The following is an 8,381-nucleotide window of genomic DNA, read 5'->3' on the forward strand; positions in this document are numbered from 1 at the left end:
TAGAAAGATTCCTGAATCGCGCTCCATACTTCTTGTGAAAACAAGTTCCATCTCGCGCTACAAGCTTCCAATGCGCATACAATTCAAGCGAGCTAACATGTTTCTCGCTTGATTTGGGCATTATTTTTGTGACTTAATCGTGTGCATGTATTATCTTTAGGTTAATTTGGATGTTTATGTCGCGCTTATCCACCTCCTTCCCAATGGTATCGCGACTGCAAATTATTTTCATGGAGCTGATGATGATATGATGATGACGCCGAGTACTGATGCTCGGTGCTATGGTACAAGTCCCTTGTTCTTTTTATCGTTCTTAATCATTAGGGACAATGATTATACTAAGTTGGGGGGGGGGGGGGGGAGGGTGAATCAGTGTTTGATTTAGTTGTTTGGTTGATACTTGATTAGTTGAGTTTTATTGTGTGCTTCATTTGAGTTTTAAAAGAAGTCGAGAAATAATTGGAGAAATGGCCAATGAAAGAAAAAAAAATTTGTGCTATAATTGAAATCCATGATTGTTCACCTATCTAACCAAATTCTAGTTTTTGAAAATGGAACAAATTAGATGAAAAATTTTCTATATACTTTGTGATTAATACTTGAATCTGATTTTTGAAACATACAAACATAAAGATGATTGAAACATTAATTGGATCTTTGGGCCTAATTTTTGTTGAAATTTTATCCGTAGTTGCCCATTTGAGCCTACACGTAAATGAGTACATGAGGTACAAAAATGCTGAAATTTGTTTGAAAATCATCGTTTACTGCTGATGATTATTTATTTCTGCACTGATTGAACATCGTATGATTTAATTGTGGATTGAGACTTGTCTAGAACTTGTTCGAACACTCTTCGAGGCGAAATACGGGCATAACTGTGATTAGGGATGATTTAGGCAATTTTTCTATAAAATCGTTTGAGACTTTTAAGCTACCCAGTAATGCATGTTATCCCTAGTACCTTGTTTGAGTTTTATTGAAAATCGAATGTCATGCGTGTAAACGTGTGATCAACCCCCATTCGTCATTGTTTTATGGTCCTATAAGATTAGCCTAAGACCACCAAAAAAAATTATATCACACACACATGAATAACTAGTATTCAGTATTGAACATCACATGATGAACAAGAATTATATGAATATAGCTTCTATCAGTAATTAAGTGCTACCTACTAAGAAGATTTTCTACCCTTGCAAAAATCATGCCCTGCACCAAGCTTGGACTTTCAAGGCCGAAAACTGCAACAAAACATGTTATAGGTAAAGTAAAATTAGCTCACTCTCCATAGATGCAAACGAATACAGATCTTTAACTCTCCATTGGAAAAATCAGCAGCATGCCATACACATGACTTGTCATTCTCTTGATGTTCTTGCACTGACAATGAAGGAAACACTATAATACAAAGGTAAAGCAAAAATTTAGGCATATACACCAACTTATTAATCAGATATCACACTTCTTTAAACAAAAAAGACAGGAACAATAGCATTAATTCTTTAATAATAATGCTCTGGACTTACTTGTAAGCAAGCTCTTTCATGTTATCATTCCAAGAACGGAATAAGAAATGATGTATATTTGCATAAAATAAATCAAAGTAATAGAAATTCAATAAGAAATTAAACGGACCATGAAAACCAGAATATGGACGAGCTTGCTGAGGTGTCTGAAGCTGCAACCTTGCTTTCACTAGCCAAATTGGATTGTAGCAGAAACAGACCTAAACAAGCCACACATGTGTTTTTAAACAAGATAGTACTGAAATGACTTTAGATGTCCATTATAAAATTCCTTTGATGCATGTAGATTAAACTAATAGAAACCAAAGAGCAAGAAAAATTGCAATGAATCACTGGCAAACCAATTCTTGTCCACAAGCCCATATAAATATTTATCTTCAAAAGTTTTCAAACAAAAAAGGTCTGAGATTTTTTTATGTCTGATGGTTTCCAAACTCAAATTTTCAAAATTAAAATGGAGACCTAATCGCATCAGATAGATTTACATAGACTGTTCAGTAGAGTTTATGTGCTACAACATTTTCATTTAAAATATATAAGAATAAAAACTTTAACTTCGTAAGCTTATGTATGTGAAGAATAATATGGAGCAAAATCCCTGCAACATCAATACAAAAAACTTGGTCTTCATATCACATTTCACATCTAAGCACGGTATGGTATAGAGGAATTGACTGATCATAGTGAAATTAGCTAATAATAAGTAATATTACTACATAAAGAAATTAATACACCGCCAAAAAGAAACTTAAAATCGATGATAAATTATTTGGTTTTATTAAGATTGGGAGGATTATCGGATATAAAACAAATAGTACATATCAAATCATGCACTTCCCTTGTGACTTAAAATGGTAAGCCAACTGTAATTTATACATAATAATCTACGTATATCATGTCAAGATTAAATTTTATCAACCACTGTCAAAGTGACATGAAGGAAGATTCATGAGAAAAACAGATAGGCCAGTCATTCCAAATATTTGTTATCAAACAAATGACCCTTATTAAGGGGGCTAGCAAAATAAACTAATACATTTGAATTGAAATCACACGGGCCTCCACTATGGCCCACATCATGCAATTTCATACATAGTTGGGTAAAAATCATAATAGACTCTAAGGTATCATCAATGACGTATCCTACCCAAGATATAGTTCCCATTCGACAGTCTCCACCTACCTCAAGAATACTAGTTACTGCAAAATAAATCATCATCAATAAAGTCTCTAGCAATTCTACAAGTAGTTGTCTCCTTTTCTGCTACAAGGTGCACAAGGTTCAGATTTTTACGTATTGTCCACGGTAGTTATATTTCCAAAATATGGTCTACAAGTAATATATATTTGGTTTATACAATTGGAATCAGTACTCTTTTCACATTCAGCAAGAAATTTCACTTTCACTACATTTAATGATGTAGATAGAGTAGGACACTGCTTTACAATCTAGCTTAATTTTTATAATATGGTATAATGGACCCAAATAATCCTCTTTAAAAAAAATTTAAGGAACCAACGTAAATATGAAAAATATACTCACGAATTCTTTCTTGGTGCTGCCATACTTTCTCTGCATCTATAGATGGTTGACCGATAAAAAAAAATAATGATGAATTTATGTACAGAGATGTGGAAAGAATAAGCACCAGAAAATATTATTATGCTCAATAACCTTAATTGAAAAGTGACTCATATCCATCAACAACAACTTTGCTTTAAAATGATGCACTAGAGCTTTAGCAAGTGTTTGATGATAAATTTCTATAGAAAGGTAAAAATATAAAAGATTCAAGCAATAACAGAGTTGAGAAAATTTTATTAGCTAAGATTAAATTGGAGATAGTTGTGATTTAACATACCAGCAAGCCCAGAGAGAAAGATCGCTCGAATGGCAGCAAGTGAGAGATTTTGAGTGTGCCTAGAGACATCTAAGTGGTTTAAATTTTCTCCAATTAATAATGAAATAATGAAAGTCCATTACCAAACCAATTAACAATGAAATAATGAAGAGTTTCGAGCTTCCAAACAAACACTTGAGAAAAAGAATTGCAACACTTTGGTCATTTTAGTTAACATGTTAATTTTATCCCAACATTTTTAAGTCTGCATGTGGTAAGAATAAATCAATATAAAATATTTATCACAGTCAAATCATGTCCAAACAAGAATAAAAATTACCGTATTCACCAATATTTGAAGGCCTTCACATGTATTCAATCAGGATACCTGTAAGTACATGTGTATCCAATCTGGAACCACCAACCAAACTTCAAGATTTTAAATTTCTCAACTGATTAAGAACAACTTCAACTGACATCTAGGTTGAGCAGCTAAACTAACCATGGCCGAGAATTCCCCATAGAAACAGAAAATACTAACCTAGAAGCAACGACCTTTGATTGCACAGTATTTTCAACCTCCTCAACGGCTAAATGAACGAGCGGAAGCTGATTTCTTCGCATCCATTGTTGTGGCTGAGGGTTTTGCGACAATTCATGGTTTTGATTAATAGGAGCCCGATTCCTCTGTGCGTATTGTTGATTCGGGTTTCAGGGTTGAAATTTAGGGTTTACTCCAGAATTATAATTCATTCCACCTCCTCTGCCACCACCCATTCTCGGTGGCGGATATCTCGCTCTCGAACACATCACAAAACCCCCGAATAGAAATACTAGACCAAAATTCAAACTAAAAAACAAACAACATCGTTTCTATGTGAACAAGTATAACCTAACTAAGGAAAAGTAACCTCGAATTCGCAGAACGACTCCGCCAATGATTTTTGAAACCGATATTGTAGGGATAAACGAGAGGAAATAAATTGAATACCTTTAAATCAGAAAATTACTCAATGAATTTTGAGATTCTTGAAAGAGATTCCAACGTAGTGGGGTTGACAAAGAGGAGATGGAATCAGAACATACAGAAAATTTCCCAACAAATGAATTCTCGAAAATTTGTTCCACAAATCTCAAATTGGAATTGATGGCAGCAAGCATAAGTGAAGAACAAGAATGGAGATCATAGAAAGCCCGAAGGAGAGAATGAAGAGATAAAGAGAATGGGGTTCTCGACGAGAGTGAAATCGATTTATTAATTAGAAATTAAAAACTCAATTTTGTCCTTTTTTACTTCGTTAAATACTTAAACCGAAGTAAAATCCGACTTAAAATTTAAGTGAAGCCCGTGTTTTTTAATTGATGAAGTCTAAACTTTATTTTACTTCGTTAATTTTATTATCGCAATAAATAGATATGTATTACTTCATCAATATTGATCGCCGAAGTAAAAACTGGCGAAGTATATTGTAACTTTTCTACTAGTGATTCCTACCTTTAAGGGGTAATTTGAATGCTAAAATTTTATATGCTCCTAGTTTATATTTGTAAATATTGAATGGTGTGGTGGAGGAATTTAAAATAAAAAGGTAGTAGAAAAAAAATTAGATGAAAAATTGATTGAAAAAAAAGATGACAAATTGAAGTGAAGAAGATGTGTGAAAGTGAATGAAAAAATGAGTGGGAATTAGAGATAGAGCATAAATTATTCCCACTTTTGAATTCTTATTCTTTTGTTTGTAGCCATGAGTCAGGCCTTACATTATAAGCTGATTAAGTCCTATTGACCGAGTCTTAGTTGCCCAATATACTAGTGGAGAAGAGTTGCGAGAATTTAGCCTATAGACTGTTGATTGATACTTTTAATGATTATGAATTTTTTTTATCGAAACACACACACTATTCTTCTTTGAATTAACCTGAATGTGAGTGTTTTTTATTAGTATCCTTATATTTGATACCTTTCTATCTTGAAAAGTCCTCATGATCTATGAATGTTTGAATTGAATTGGGATAAGGGTGTTTTGAAACGTGAGTTGCGGAGATTGTAAGTTTACGAGGTTATCTAGTTATGATTGAAATTTTCAAGTGTTAGTAGATTGGATGAGATTCGATCTGAATTTTTGAAATTATTTTGGAGGCCATTGCTCCATAATATTTCTTGACTATTTTTTTGGTGATTTGAGTATTTGAAATTTATTGGTTTTAATAGTTTTGCTCGGGGCTAGCAAATGTTTAAGTTTGGGGGTATTTGATAAGTATATTTTATACACTTAATTTAATTATGAGTTTTATTGTTAAATGTTTGTTTCGAGCAGATTTATGCGGAGTTTTTTTGTTTTTGTGGTTGTAGGAAATTATTGAACTGTTGTGAAAAAGAAAAGAAAAATAAGAATTTAGAAGAGAAAAGAAAAGAATAAAATAGGAAGAAAAAGAAATAGAAAATAAGAAGGCTTATATCGTTCATGGGCTTTCTTATTGGGCTGCAAGTAGAGTTTAGCGTTTAGTTAAGTGCTAAAGAAGAAAGTGTGAATGTTATCGCGTTGAAGTGAGAAATCGAGATCAGAACCTTATGCGCGCCCGCCTGGCTCAATTGAGCTCCCGCCCCGTCGCTGCATATCAGATTTTAATTATTACGGGCAAGTATTTTATGGGCTTTTTAGATGGGCTTTTTCATGCGATATAAAAGGAATATAATTCGGTCTGTGAGGAGAGGATCCGCCACACACACAAAAGATCAGAGAAAAGATTTCTGGGAGATTTTGGAACGTGATCGTGAATATTTCTGGGAGAAAAAAAAATATTCTTAATTGAAGAACGAAGACGAAGATCATGAGTCCGGACACGACATCTCATCGACGGATTTGTTTTCTTTCTTTTATTTATTAAATTCTGATTTGATGTTTGGATTTTTGAATATAAATTATTTTTTTCATAATTTTATTATGAACTAATTTTTAAAGTCTATAGGTCGGATGAAACCTGATATAGACGCTTTCTTGAATTTTTGATTTGATTGAATTGAGTTTCTTCTAGATTAATATTTTTTTTAGATTTGATTTTCTTTTCAATTACCTGATCAATAATTGAATTGTAATATTTATTTGAAATCTGGAACTCGGGAGGGGAGATTTTGAATAGGACTAATAGAATTTACACTGTTAATTATTTATATAACTCGGGAGAGTATATAATTTTAACAGAGCTTTTAAAAAGAACATTTTTTTGCATAGATCACTGCAAGTAGATTCTGAATAGGGATGTTGGAATTGAACTGTAGTTGATAAACATTATTTGTTGCTCGGAAGACGGAAATAATAAACTTAAGTGTTCTTGGCTATTAATTGACTGAAATTCATGAAGATTAATTAATTAGGATTGATTGTTGTTGAAATCAGGTGAAATCTATACCTCTATACCATTTTTCCCAGATTGATTTTTATCTGAAAGTTGTGTGCGTGCTATCAAAAACTCATTGATTATTTTATTTTTCTGCAAAATTCTTGAGGATTGATTTTCTAAATAAAATTAAGACTATTTTAATTACAAGTACTGAATATTTTAAATTTACTCCTTGTGGGAACGATACTTGATTCATCACTTTATTAAAACTTGACACTCGTACGCTTGCGAGTATTTTTCACAATACTTCGCATGTTGCAGATTTGTTCTTTAATGAAATTGTGAGATTGCATGACATGCCTAGAAGTATTGTTTCTCATAGGGATACTCGATTTTTGAGTTACTTTTGGAAAACATTATGGTGTAAACTTGGAACTAAGTTGTTATTTTCTACTAGTTTTCATCCTCAAACTGATGGACAAACTGAGGTAGTTAATAGGACTTTAGGGACATTGTTACGCTCTATCATTAAAAAGAACTTGAAAAATTGGGAATATTGTTTGTCATTTGTTGAGTTTGCTTATAATCGTAGTGTGCATTCTACTACGATTATTCGCCATTTGAAGTTGTTTATGATTTTAACCCAGTGACTCCGTTACGAGAAAATATCGAGAAAAAAAATTTGCAGTACACTAAGCAAGCGAACAAGGGAAGAAAGAAATTTGTATTTTAATTCGGTGATTGGGTTTGGTTGCACTTAAGAAAAGAGCATTTTTCATAGAAGAGACTTTCAAAGTTGTTACCTCGAGGAGATGGTCCTTTTCAAGTCGTGGAGCGAATCAACGACAATGCCTACAAACTAGATTTTCCATGTGAGGATAATGTGAGTACTACATTTAATGTTTCTTACTTATCTTTGTTTGATGTAGGAGATGAGCGAGATTTGAGGACAAATCATTTTTAAGAAGCGGAGGATGATGCGATCATAGATAGCTCGCAAGTTGATCAAGTGGCAAGGAGAGTTCGAGATCCATTGGAGTTGTCACGTGGACCAATAACGAGAAACCGAGTTAACAAATTCAAGAAGGCACTTCAAATGTTGATGTTAAATTATCAAGATGGAGTTGGGACACTTGAAGATCAGTTTGGGAGTTTCCTATGCGTCATTGAAGTGTTAGAAGTTGAAAAGAGAGAATAAATTAATTTTTGGACAGAAGACTTCTCGCCCGAGCGCCACATTCTGCCGCTCGAGCGAGCCTCATAGAGAAATTCGGGCAGAGATGTTCTCGCTTGACCGCGGGTTTTGTCCGCTCGAGCAAGCTCAAAAGAAGGTGCAGGACAGAGTATGCCTCGCTCGAGCGTGGTTTCCTTCCGCTCGAGCGAGCGAGAATTTCCGAGAAAAAACACACGCTTCGGCGTGTTGTGTGTGTGCGTGGTTTAAGTCATATTTTTGTCTATTTTAAGTGTTTTACACCTACTAGAAAACTTTCTAGATGATATCTTTGATATATTTAGGCAATATTTTTCTATATCTTTTATTTTTGATTGTAAACTATAAATACTCAATATTGAAATTCTCTCAAGAATTTTCTTCAAAGCTTTGCTTTTGTTATTAAAATCAAACTTTTCACAATTTAATTACTTTGAAACGTTTGTCGATTGATTTCTC

This window comes from Henckelia pumila, chromosome 2 (genome assembly GCF_033568475.1).
Source record: "Henckelia pumila isolate YLH828 chromosome 2, ASM3356847v2, whole genome shotgun sequence".
NCBI classification, from domain to species: Eukaryota; Viridiplantae; Streptophyta; class Magnoliopsida; order Lamiales; family Gesneriaceae; genus Henckelia; species Henckelia pumila.